Here is a 13,517-nt window from a genome sequence, read left to right as displayed (position 1 = left end):
ACAAAGAAAGAAAACTTCAGACCTAGTTCTCTTATGAATATCAGTGCAAAAACTCTCAATAAAATTCTCTCAAACCGAATGCAAGAACACATCAAAACCATCATCCATCATGATCAAGTAGGCTTCATGCCAGGGATGCAGGGATGGTTGAATATACGGAAATTCATCAATGTAATCTACTATGTAAACAAACTCAAAGAAAAAAAAACACATGACCATTTCATTAGATCATGGAAAGATCAGGGATTCAAGGTCCATACCTAAACATTGTAAAAGCAATATACAGCAAACCAGTATCAAACATTAAACTAAATGGAGAGAAACTTGGAGCAATCTCACTAAAATCAAGGACTAGACAAGGCTTCCCACTCTCTCCCTACTTATACAATATAGTACTTGAAGTGTAGCCAGAGCAATCAGTCAACAAAAGGAGGTCAAAAGAATACAAATTTGAAAGGTAGAAGTCAAGATATCACTATTTGCAGATGATTGATAGTATACTTAAGTGAGCACAAAAGTTCACTGGAGAACTACTAAGCTTGATAAATGACTTCAGCAAAGTGGCTGGATATAAAATTAACTCAAACGAATTAGTAGCCTTCTTCTACTCAAAGAATAAACAAGCTGAGAAAAAAATTAGGGAAATGACACCATTCACAATAGTCACAAGTAAAATAAAATACTGTGGTGTGACTCTAATCAAGTTAGTAAAAGATGTGCACGACAAGAACTTCAAGTCTCTGAGGAAAGAAATTGAAGATCTCAGAAGATGGAAAGACCACCCATACTCATGGAGTAGCAGCATTAATACAGTAAAAATGGCCATTTTGCCAAAAGCAATCTACAGATTCAATGCAATCCCCATCAAAATTCCAACTCAATTCTTTATAGAATTAGAAAGAGAAATTTGCAAGTTCATTTGGAATATCAAAAACCCAGGACAGTGAAAACTATACTCAACAATAAAAGAACTTCTAGAGGAATCACCATGCCTGACCTCAAGCAGTATTACAGAGCAATAGTCATAAAAACTGAATGGTATTGGTATATAGACAGACAAGTATATCTGTGGAATAAATTTGAAAACACAAAAATGAACCCACAAAACTATGGTTGCTTGTTCTTTTCCATCCAGTGGAAAAAACAAAAGCATTTTCAACAAACGATGCTGGCTCAACTGAAGATCAACATGTAGAAGAATGCAGATCGATCCATTCTTACTGCCCTGCACAAACCTCAAGTCTAAGTGGATCAAGGACCCCCACATAAAACCAGATACACTCAACATAATAGAAGAAAAAGTGGGGAAGACCTCAAACACATGGGCACTGTGGAAATTTTCCTGAACCTAATAACAATGACTTATGCTCTAAGATCAAGAATCAACAAATGGGACCTCATAAAACTGCAAAGCTTCTATAAGGCAAAGGACATGGTCATTAGGACAAAACAGCAGCCAACAGATTGGGAAAAGATCTTTACCAGTCCTATTTCCAATGCGGGCTAATATCCAAAATATATAAAGAACTCAAAAAGGTAGACTCCAGAGAACCAAATAACCCTATTAAAAATGGGTTACTGAGCTAAACAAAGAATTCTCAACTGAGGAATATAGAGTGGCTGAGAAATAACTAAGAAATGTTCAACATCCGTAGTCATCAGAAAACTGCAAATCAAAACTACCCTGAGATTCTACCTCACACCAGTCAGAATGGGCAAGATAAAAAACTCAGGTGACATCAGAAGCTGGCAAGGATGTGAAGAAAAAAGGAACACTTGTCCATTGGTGGCATTGCAAACTGGTTCAATCACTCCAGAAATCAGTCTGGAGGTTATTCAGAAAATTTGACATTGCACTACCTGAGGACACAGCTATACCACTCCTGAGCATATACCCAAATGATGCTCCAACATACAACAAAGAAACATGATCCTCTACTTTTATAGCAGCGTTATATATATAACAGTCAGAAGCTGGAAAGAACCCAGATACCCTTCAAAAGAAGAATGGATATAGAAATGGTGGTACATCTACACAATGGAGTACTACTCAGCTGTCAAAAACAATGACTTCATGAAATTCATAGGCAAATGGATGGAACCAGAAAATATCATCCTGAGTGTGGTAACCCAATCACAAAAACACCTTCATGGTATGTACTCACTGATAAATGGATATGAGCCCTAAAGCTCAAATTACCCAAGATACAATCCTCAGACCACATGAATCTCAAGAAGGACGACCAAAGTGTAGATGCTTCATTCCTTCTTAAAAGTGGGAACAAAAATATTTATAGGAGGGTATATGGAGACAAAGCTTGGAGCAGAAACTGAAGGAATGGCCATTCAGAGTCTGCTCCACCTGGGGATACAGCATATATCTATATCTATATCTATATCTATATCTATATCTATATCTATATATATCTATATATATCTATATCTATCTATATCTATATCTATATCTATATCTATATCTATATCTATATCTATATCTATATCTATATCTATATCTATATCATCTATATCTATATCTATATCTATATCATCTATATCTATATCTATATCTATATCTATCTATCTATATATATACATATATATATATATATATATACATCAAAACTAGATAGTTTTGATGAAGCAAGAAGTATATGCTGACAGGAGACAGAGCATATCAAATACAGAGTTGAATGCTAGCAACAATCCATTGAACTGACAAGGCTTTGCTGTTGCAGGAATTAGAGAAAGGATAAAAGGAGCTGAACAGACTTGAATCCCCATAAGAACAACAATACCAACCAACCATCAGTCCCAGGGGCAAAAACACTACCCAAAGACTACACATGGACAGACCCATGACTCCAGCTGCATATGTTTGACACCCACGGGAGAAGAAGCCCTTGGTCCTGACACAGTTGGAACCCCCCGCAGTGTATGAGAATGATGGGGGGGTGGATTTGGGAAGGGGGTGGTTGGGGAGGGTGATCACCCTTTTAGAAGAAAAGGATGGGGATGGAATAGTGGGTCTTATGGCCAGGGAACCAAAAAATGGAAAAACATTTGAAATGTAAATAAAAAATATGCATTAATTAATTAATTAATTAATTAATTAAAGAATAATTATAAGGATATTTGGAGAAAGGATACTTTAAGGTATATAAAGTTAAGTTACTAAATTATGTACATATAATGAAATCCAAAAGTGTATCTAGCATGTTTTACTTACAATTTCTGTTTTAATAAGAAATATGCATATATAATTTTTAAAGACAAAAGAGACTACTTACAAATGGGAATATAAAATTTAGGGTGATACTCTTTTATATGTTTTAATTTTTTATATATCTTTTTGACTATTTTAGAAAAATAGGCAACATTTTCTAACTAATTACAGATGTTATAAGAAGGTAAGTGGTGTTATTGATAAAAGTATGCATAATATGTGTATATATGGTGTTCTCAGAAGCCAGGAAAATATTGGATTTACTAGATCTGAAGTTGTAAGATTGAAATTTACCATATAAATGAAAGTTTATGCTCCTTTTCAAAAGCAGCAAGTGATTTTAAACACTGAGACATCTCTAACACCATGACTTTAAATTAAGATATAGTTTCATTCAAAGTTTCAGAAAATCGTGTGAATGTAACACATTGAAAAGATTTATTAAAAGGATTTTTTAAGTAAAATTTAAAACTAAATTTTAATTATTTTAAAATAGAAATAGTCATAAATTTTGAGAAAGCCTTGAGTATATTTGGAGACCACGGGGAAATGATGTAACTAAAGTACCTATGTATGAAATTCTCTACAAAATAAAAATTAATAAAAAGAATACATTCACATGATACTTTACATCATCAAAACTCACTTTATTTCTCTATTTTCAAACAAGAAAAATGATAAAAATGTTTAATTATTTTTAATGAAGAATGAAGATAAATGCAACCTTCCTCCACAGAAGTAAGAGCGATGGTGTCTGATTCCTCTTGCTCATGGCAATGGTTCAGCTTTACCTCAGTTAACAGCAAAAAAATTTAAACAAGAAAATCAGATCCAACCCTTTTGGGGGAATATATTTAAAACAAGATCTTACCTCCTAGTCATACCTTCTACACGTGGTATAAAAGAAAGCACTTATTATTGAATAAATATTACATCAGAATGTAATGCACATCACAAGCTACCCTGTCAGAGATTGTAAAATCCAGTGTTTTGTGTAGCCAAAAAAGACAGATTGCAGGAATCCATGTTTGCATGATAAAGAACTATTTCTTAAACACGTGTAAAAACTAGATTTCTGGCACTTGCATTCTTTTTTTTTCATTTTAGAATACTTTATTAGAAATATTTACACAGAACTTCATTTTTACACATTCCTATGGGTTTATTTATGTAGTCATCACAAAAGTAATGAAACATTATTTGGAATGTCCATTTTATACACTAAATAACCAAGACGTGAAGAGTTTATACATCTTGCCCCAGGTTACCCTGGCGGAACTTGGTGGACTTGGTGGTCACATGTTAGTTGTCCTCTTCACAATTCTAGACATCACACTCATAGCTCTGTGCCACGCCTCCTCTTACATTATGCCCATTTCATTATGTGACATTTGTACATGAGAAATGAGAATGTATAAGGGGTTTGTGTTAGTTCCTTTTTTAGGGCTGTGGGGATACCAGGACCAAGATAATTTATAGAAGAAAGGGTTTATTTATCTAAATTTTAGAGAGATAAAAGTTCACCATTGGGCTGGGGATTTAGCTCAGTGGTAGAGCGCTTACCTAGGAAGCGCAAGGCCCTGGGTTCGGTCCCCAGCTCTGAAAAAAAGAACCCCCCCAAAAAAAAGTTCACCATCATCACATGATCTGTAAAAAGAATATGGCTTAAGCTGCCTCCAGGGATACACTTCTGGAAACAAGCACATATCTCCAAGACCTTACAAACACTTCCACCCACTAGCATCCAAGTGGTCAAATGCTTGGGAATTTGCAGTACATTGATCCTTTATATCATCACAATGTCTGAATTATTTTATTGGTTTAAAATGATGTTATTAGCTTTATTCTGGGCACATATTAAATACTCAATAACTGTTTGCTGTAGCCAATTAACTTCAAATACAATGAATCTTAACGTTGAAAATAAAAACAGTTGAGCTTCTGGATAGTCTGGGACTCATAGGAATTGACTCTGATGTCCATGTTATCTTCTGACCATATCAATAAATGATACATCATCGTTGAAACTTGTCGACTCATCTACCATTTATGTGTCTTCAAAATCAACATCTCATCCTACCACATTGCATGCAATATTACCACATGCTAGTACATGTTTTAATAAATAACTACACCCATATGCTTTTCATTTATAATATGACTAAGAATTATAAGCTTTTACTACATTACCCCAGGACCTCAGGATCCTAACATTACACACTTATCAGGCAGTCATCCCTAAGGACTTCTTCAGTTACCCCTAAGAACCCATGGAACTCAAATTTAATAACTTTGGACTCAGATATGATTGTTACATTAATATAATATAAGCCTGTATTAACTGGACTTATTAGGTAATAACATCTTCCCACCCCACATATATATCATACATGCATTCTTATCATTACTTGGTTATTAGAATAACCACTTGAGTTAGCTGAACATTCTTACTGAAAAAAATCCAACAACAACACAAATTAAACCAAGTTTAGCATTTTGGATAATAGTTTAGTGAGTGGGAGTATGGAGTCTTCTGGGAAAGTTATGTCCATAGTTTCACTGTCTCTTTTGTGTTCATGTTTCAAAAAACAATCAAACAAAACTTTCCAATTCTCAAGGCAAATGTCTTTTTTTTCCGCAGCTGGGGACCGAACCTAGGGCCTTGTGCTTGCTAGGCAAGCGCTCTACCACTGAGCCAAATCCCTAACCCCCAAATGTCTTTTTTTTTTTTTTAGGAAACAAAATTTACATATACTACATTTGATCTTATTCTTTTTCCCTCAACCAGGTCTTCCCAGGTCCTTCAACCTCCTTCCCTAAACCAAACATACCAAGAAGATAATAAAACACACACACACACACACACACACACACACACACACACACACACACACACACACACACACCACACACAGAGTCTGTTTCTGTTGGGAAACTACTCCTGGGTTTGTCGAGGATGGTATCTGTACTCAGTTTCATTTCGTTAGATAAAACAGATCAACTCCTTCCCAGGTTTTAGTTGCAAATAGCTTCTAGTTTGAAGTGAAATTGTGTTCATTCTTTCTTCTCTGTGCTGGGATTTTTGTCTTTCATGTGCTTGTGCACGTTATCACATTCTCTATGGATTCACATATGTATCAGAGCTACTAGGTCTGTAAGATGCAGTTTCCTTGGAATCCGCCAGTATATTTGTTTCTTACTATCTTTTGGCCTTCTTTTCTATATAGGTTCATGAAATTTGGCAGAAAGGTCTTGGTAAAGACTCTCCATTTATGGATGAGTCCCTCTGTGTATCTTTCTTCTGCATATTGTACAGGAGAATGTCACTGTGATAATTACCACATACTGAAAGAAGCTTCTTTCTTATATGCTTACCTATAGATTTAGAAATATGTTATTGGGAGTCAGTCTATTGCTCTGTTCCTTAAATAAGAATAACACTGGAAGTTTCCCCTAGGGTCCATATCTCCATTCATGTTCATGTTTCAAAAACCAAACAAAAACCAAACCAAACGGTTTTAAAATTCTCAAGGGGTATGTAATTTATTTAGGAAACAAAATTTCCATACACTGTATTTTAATCTTTACTCTTTTTTCCCTCAATTAAGTCTTCTCAGATCCTTCAAATCTCCTAACTCAAATAGCTTTATGTTTTTATTTTCTTGGGTTCTTGACCATTTTAGCAGTGCCAGGTATTGACTCTATTTTAATGAGTGAGTGGTAAATACAATCAAAAAGTGGTTGACTACTCCCACAGTATTTGTGCTACTATTGTATCAATGGGTCTCTGATGTAGGCTACTGTTGTAGGTTACAGGGCTTGAATCTGGGTGATAATTAATTATTTTCCTCCTCTGGTAACTCTCAAAGAAACTTTCAGAAACAAGAAACCAACAATTTCCCAATTTAATATCTTATATCACTTAGTAAAACTCTCATTGCCATGAATGTTGGGAGGTTGACCAAAGAGTTCACATAGACATCCTTTCCCAAACATCACAGGCTGCTTTTTGCTTACACCTCATAAGCTTCTTCTGTTGTTGAAAATGTACTTGCATCATTATCTCTGAAGTTGATGCCCAACTAGAACCTTCATTCCTATTTCCAGAACCATCAGTGTTGAAAAGTCAGTTTTCAGATGCCTATTTTTTCTACAAAATGGTTTAAGCACATTTTAAATGGGTAAAAATGTAAGTATGCATTTTGTATGATAAAATACTCTGAAACAAAAGGGGGAAAATTTGATATTCTTAATCGAGAAAATCAAGCCTCTTGTATTTTATCCTTACAATAAACAACTGAGAATTATCTAAAAGCTATCATTGAAAAGATCTAATGATATTAAATACAAAAGCAAGAGTTCACATGAGTTTTTTGTTTCCTTCATTGCTGAATAGATGTGAATTTGAATTTATTTTATAGGGGATTCTATATTTGCTTTAAACAGCACTAAAGTTGATTGTGTTTACCAAATATTTAAATACAAAGTGAAAGATTATTAGTGTTTTGTGGATTTTTTCATGACTACATTAAAGATTTGCCCTAAGAAGTTATTAAAAGAAAAAGAATACATTTTAAAACTCCCACCTCCTGAGATCTGAACTGCAAGATTTCTGCATTTTTGAGTGACATAAATTATTTCTCAAGGATCTTAGAATGAGTAAATTTCCAGGACTTCCCACCACATTGCTGACTCTTCACATGGCTAAATGGATAAGGTGAGTGGAAACTTGCAAATCTCATCAAGGAAGAGAGATGTATAAATAGATGTAAATCTCTCAAATATGTTGATAAGTTATTTATCCTCACCTGAGAGATAAAACGACAATGAGAATTGTTTAATAGGTTTCCCATAGGTGACAAAAGGATTAGTTCTCACTTCTTAAGGCAGTTGTTCTCAACCTTCCTAGGTGACTAGTCACTAGGAAAACACAAGTTAGATATAGTAAACAAATTATTGAGTAGAACAAAATCTTTGTATTTGCTGCTAGAATTTCTCAAAAGTTTATTATATTTCTCTCATTCATATAATTTTCATGGTCTAGCAGCTGAAACTCCGTCCCAGTTTCTCTCCAAACTCCAAACCATTATTCCCTGGGTTTTGTAACTCACATTGAATTCAAAAGTCATTGACACTTACAACAGATGCATACTGCATAACCTGCTTTTAAGTTTTTGAGTTTATTTGATATTACAACATAATACACTATATGCAGGTTATATGTTTATATAAACATCAGTAAGAATAACAGCTGTTCTTCTGACAGAATAATGTGGGAAAGATGGAAAAAAGTAAAACTTATAAAGATGATTTTCAATGAATGCTCATACCTCTGACCCCAGTAATAAATAAGGCACCAAGGGGCTATTGCTGGCTGTGATGCTTAACTGAGGAACCAATGGGTGTATTCTCAAAGTTCTGCAGCTTGAAACACTCTATGCTCTCTGGTTATTGGTTGTATAGTTTGTAACATTATATTTATTCAACCCTGACGACTGAAAAATTAAAATAACCCTAATCACTTAGGAAATTCTAGGCATGGCTTTTCATTTGTCACTATCAATTATTCAAAGAGTAGTCTAAAACAGCTTTTGGTACTCTTTTTTCGGGGGGGTGGTAGCAAATGTGAATTGAAAGATCTCCAGCTTTTCAATCATACGGTATAAAAATAATGTATGAAACAGTCACATTGCCATCTACTGACAGCTTTTTATAAGAGACCCAACATTTTCTCATTAGTCTAACTTACTGTGCACTTAAAACATCTATTACTTGACACGTGACGGCATAAAAATGGGGTGTGTGGCATATCCCTTCCTCATCACATCTACTTGAAATAATCTCAACATTCAGAGAAGCCATTTCAAGCTATTCAATGCTTCACTTTTATAGACTGCAATTAGACACATTTATTAATGACATTATTATATTGTATTTCATAGCTGGTAAAACTGTTTTCAGCAAAGTGACTACAGAGGGTATGTTAATAAATCTGCCCTGCATGTACAGCACACTGAGACTTGCTAATAGGATTTTCATAATAACAGCATTTCTCTCACAGTACTTTCTATAATACCAATCACTGTATTACAGCAGTTGTTATTACATTATGTGAAAAATGGGATTTGTGTTAAGGACATGCATTATACCGCAAAACACAAAAGTACAACTGTAGCTGCAGCATCTGCTTGTGAACGATTTCATTCTCATCTTCTTTTGGAAAAATTTTCTATCACCTTCCGGAGATAGTATAATGTAAATATGTAGCACATGTTTAAAAGGATCAAGAATTCATATCAGCACCACCAAAGAACTACTAGTTCTAAGGCACAGCACCCTGCTAACCATGACTGTGAGCTATAGAGGGTCTGAATTAAGACATCTCAGGGCCAGGGATCATCAGCTAATGCATCCAGAACCGTCATGTTTCCAGCTTGCTGCCACAGAACCAACCACCTTTTATATATATCATCTTGACATGTTCTAGGAGGAGTTTTTCTTCCAGTTAATGTTTAGTTTTGGGTGCTATCTTGCCACAAGAGAATGCTCATAAGTACTTGTGCCATTTTTCCCAAAGAACCATGCACATTTAAATACATGAAAATAGGAAGTGCGGAAGCATAAACAAAGTTTGTAACCAAAGCCATAAGACTCACTTGCAGTATAATATACACACAAAGGTCTGGATACTAACTTTGTGAAACAATATTGGAGCAACCCAGATACTTATACTTTCTTAAAGAACGAAGGCATTTTTCACTTATAACTGGTATGAAAGAGCTTTAAAATACTAAAAATGATGATGAACTCACATTGAAGAGTCTAGAGCTGTATACTCTTCAAGTAAGACATGGAATCACATTGTTTGTTCAAACTTTCTCCGTTCAGATTTATTGTGAAGCACAGTGAACGAAATGTTTCCCTAAACAGAGATCTGAGGAAGAAGCATACTCTGTTCTCAGAATGGCGGTGGACTATGAAAGAGAAATCATGGAAGAGAAGATGAAAGGCCAAGATTTTGCTACCTTTCAACTACATTTACAGTATGCTTAAAGATTCCTGCTTAATTCAAAAATATAAGATAAAACCAGAGTATATGATCAGCATTCAAAGTAACAATGAGTTTAAATTTTTCCCTTTTAAAATTGAAAGTTGTTGAATTTGAACAGGTTCAAAACATGCTAAAGGAAAATTATAAATTTAACCTATAATAACTTAATACTGCTTGCATGTAGGGTGAGATATCACATAAGAGGAGACAAGATAGAAATGGAAAACTAGTGGGGTTGGGGAAGCAAGAGAATCCTCACTCTATAATACAGCTAAAAACTTTTAATATATGAGTCAAAAATTCTAGCACAACTAACAAGATGCATACAGAGGATCAGGATTATTTATGTATATGGATTTCAAATAACAATTTTATAATAACCTGGAATCATGTTTGTTTCTTAAATTTGTTACCAAGTATGGAATTTCTTTTTCCTAGCTCTAGATTCTCAATTTTTTTAAGAATTCATGAAATAACTTCTTTCATAGCAAGAGTCTTAATCCTGTGTGCAGGCAAACTCTGACTTTATTATATCAGATGTAATTCTACCCAAGTGATCTCAAAAACCACTCTAGGATCTCTTTTATCTAAAAGCTAGAAAGAGAAGTAGGAAATGTTGCCAATAGAACACTTTAAACAGTATAACTTAGGAGCTACCAAAACTGTACACCTGGCTTCTGCTTCAATGTACATGACTGTCAGCAAACTCAAGCTCCATACTTACCTGTGTTTTATTTTCCAGTAGGCTTCTCTTTCATGAACCTACATTGCTTCAACCTATTTTAAAAGCTCTAAGTAAACACCAAGTCTGCTTCTTACTGTTTTCTCTTGAAATTCTTTTTACAGTGGAGTTAAGAACCCTGGCTTGGCCTGAATAGAGGTCTCAAAAACAATTTTCCAAGCTGCTTCCGAAAGCACCACAGAGCTGAGATTCTGTCCCTCACCTTAGCTTCTACCAACTGTAGGGCCTATATGGAAATAATGAATAATAATGAAACATCAGGGTGTTGATGACATCAGGGCCACAAGAAGGATGTCAGAAGTTGGGGATGATAATTCTATAAAAGAAAGTGACCAAAGCAGGGAAATGGATCAAGAAAGCACAGGACACTCTCTGTGAATTTGGGCAAAGGTTATGTAATGGAAGATTGCACTTTATTTGCCTTTTAGTATCAATTAAAATCTCAATTATCAGAAGCTACATATATTACTGTCATCTGGTAAAGATAGGATATTCCTTAGACCTGATAGCCTCCAGGATATAGTTTCTGCTGCTTTGCCAGTTATACATTTAGCCTTTGTTTATTATTGTATGCTCATGCATGTTTGTACAATTGTTTACAGGTGTATGTGGAAGCCCGTGGTCAACATCAGGTATCTTCTATCACTCATCAGCTTTTTATAAAAGTAGTGTCTTCCATTGAACCTGGATCTTACCTATTTTTGTTGTTGGACTGTCTGCCCAACAAGCTCCAGAAATTATATTGTGACTCAAATCTGGGATAACAGGCATGTGCCACCATGATTGGCCCTTTTAAATGGGTACAGGAAATAAGCTGAGTTCTTCCTGCATTATGCAAAGCACTTTACTCTTAGCCCCCTCTCAATAACTTACATTAAATCCTTTAAGGATGTTCACATACCGATGTTCTGAAATATTCTTTCAAAGAGTTTTACCATCTTGCTGCTTTTATCATTACTATGTGAGTGCATCATTGACAAATTCCATTCTGTATTTGCATGCCAGTAAATTCAGCTATAAAGGAAATATTAGATGATTGTAGATCTAAACCCATGACCATAAGACTCTTGAACACTTTCCTGAAAAGAGCTATGTGGAAGATCTCTGACCTTGGAATGAGAAGATAGACACTTTGGCTTTTTTAAAGACATAGGTAAACATATAACAAAGACACGTGCTCCACTATATTCATAGCAGGCTTATTTATAATAGCCAGAAGCTGGAAAGAACCCAGATGCCCTTCAACAGAGGAATGAATACAGAAAATGTGGAACATCTACACAATGGAATATTACTCAGCTATCAAAAACAATGACTTTATGAAATTCATAGGCAAATGGTTGGAACTGGAAAATGTCATCCTGAGTGAGGTAACCCAATCACAGAAAGATATACATGGTATGCACTCATTGATAAGTGGCTATTAGCCCAAATGCTTGAATTACCCTAGATGCCTAGAACAAATGAAACTCAAGACGGATGATCAAAATGTGAATGCTTCACTCCTTCTTTAAAAGAGGAAAAAGAATACCCTTGGCAGGGAAGGGAGAGGCAAAGATTAAAACAGAGACTGAAGGAACACCCATTCAGAGCCTGCCCCACATGTGGCCCATACATATACAGCCACCCAATTAGACAAGATGGATGAAGCAAAGAAGTGCAGACCGACAGGAGCCGGATGTAGATCGCTCCTGAGAGACACAGCCAGAATACAGCAAATATAGAGGCGAATGCCAGCAGCAAACCACTGAACTGAGAATAGGTCCCCTATTGAAGGAATCAGAGAAAGAACTGGAAGAGCTTGAAGGGGCTCGAGACCCCAAAAGTACAACAATGCCAAGCAACCAGAGCTTCCAGGGACTAAGCCACTACCTAAAGACTATACATGGACTGACCCTGGACTCTGACCCCATAGGTAGCAATGAATATCCTAGTAAGAGCACCAGTGGAAGGGGAAGCCCTGGGTCCTGCTAAGACTGAACCCACAGTGAACTAGTCTATGGGGGGAGGGCGGCAATGGGGGGAGGGTTGGGAGGGGAACACCCATAAGGAAGGGGAGGGGGGAGGGGGATGTTTGCCCGGAAACCGGGAAAGGGAATAACACTCGAAATGTATATAAGAAATACTCAAGTTAATAAAAAAAAAAAAAAAAAAGAGGAACAAGAATACCCTTGGCTGGGAATAGGGAGGCAAAGTTTAGTACAGAAGCAGAAGGAACACCCATTCAGAGCCTGCCCCACATGTGACTCATACATATACAACCACCAAACTAGATAAGATAGATGAAGCAAAGAAGTGCAGGCCGACAGGAGCCGGATGTAGGTCTCTCCTGAGAGACACAGCAAGAATACAGCAAATACAGAGGCGAATGCCAGCAGCAAACCACTGAACTGAGAACGGGACCCCCGTTGAAGGAATCAGAGAAAGGACTGGAAGAGCTTGAAGGGGCTCGAGACCCCATATGAACAACAATGCCAACCAACCAGAGCTTCCAGGGACTA

At 35.9% G+C, this 13,517-nt stretch overlaps 1 long non-coding RNA gene across 1 annotated transcript; it reads left to right on the top strand.

Annotated features, from left to right (window-relative positions):
* Nucleotides 1–2,635: 2,635 nt before the first annotated feature.
* Nucleotides 2,636–13,051, top strand: LOC120100811 (uncharacterized). Its single transcript, XR_005500911.2, has 3 exons — nucleotides 2,636–2,932; nucleotides 10,112–10,266; nucleotides 11,619–13,051. It is a non-coding gene; the product is annotated as an uncharacterized LOC120100811 (long non-coding RNA).
* The last annotated feature ends 466 nt before the right edge of the window (nucleotides 13,052–13,517 follow it).

Source organism: Rattus norvegicus, chromosome 2 (assembly GCF_036323735.1).
Source record: "Rattus norvegicus strain BN/NHsdMcwi chromosome 2, GRCr8, whole genome shotgun sequence".
In the NCBI taxonomy this organism is placed as follows: domain Eukaryota; kingdom Metazoa; phylum Chordata; class Mammalia; order Rodentia; family Muridae; genus Rattus; species Rattus norvegicus.
This window is presented reverse-complemented; position numbering and strand designations above follow the sequence as displayed.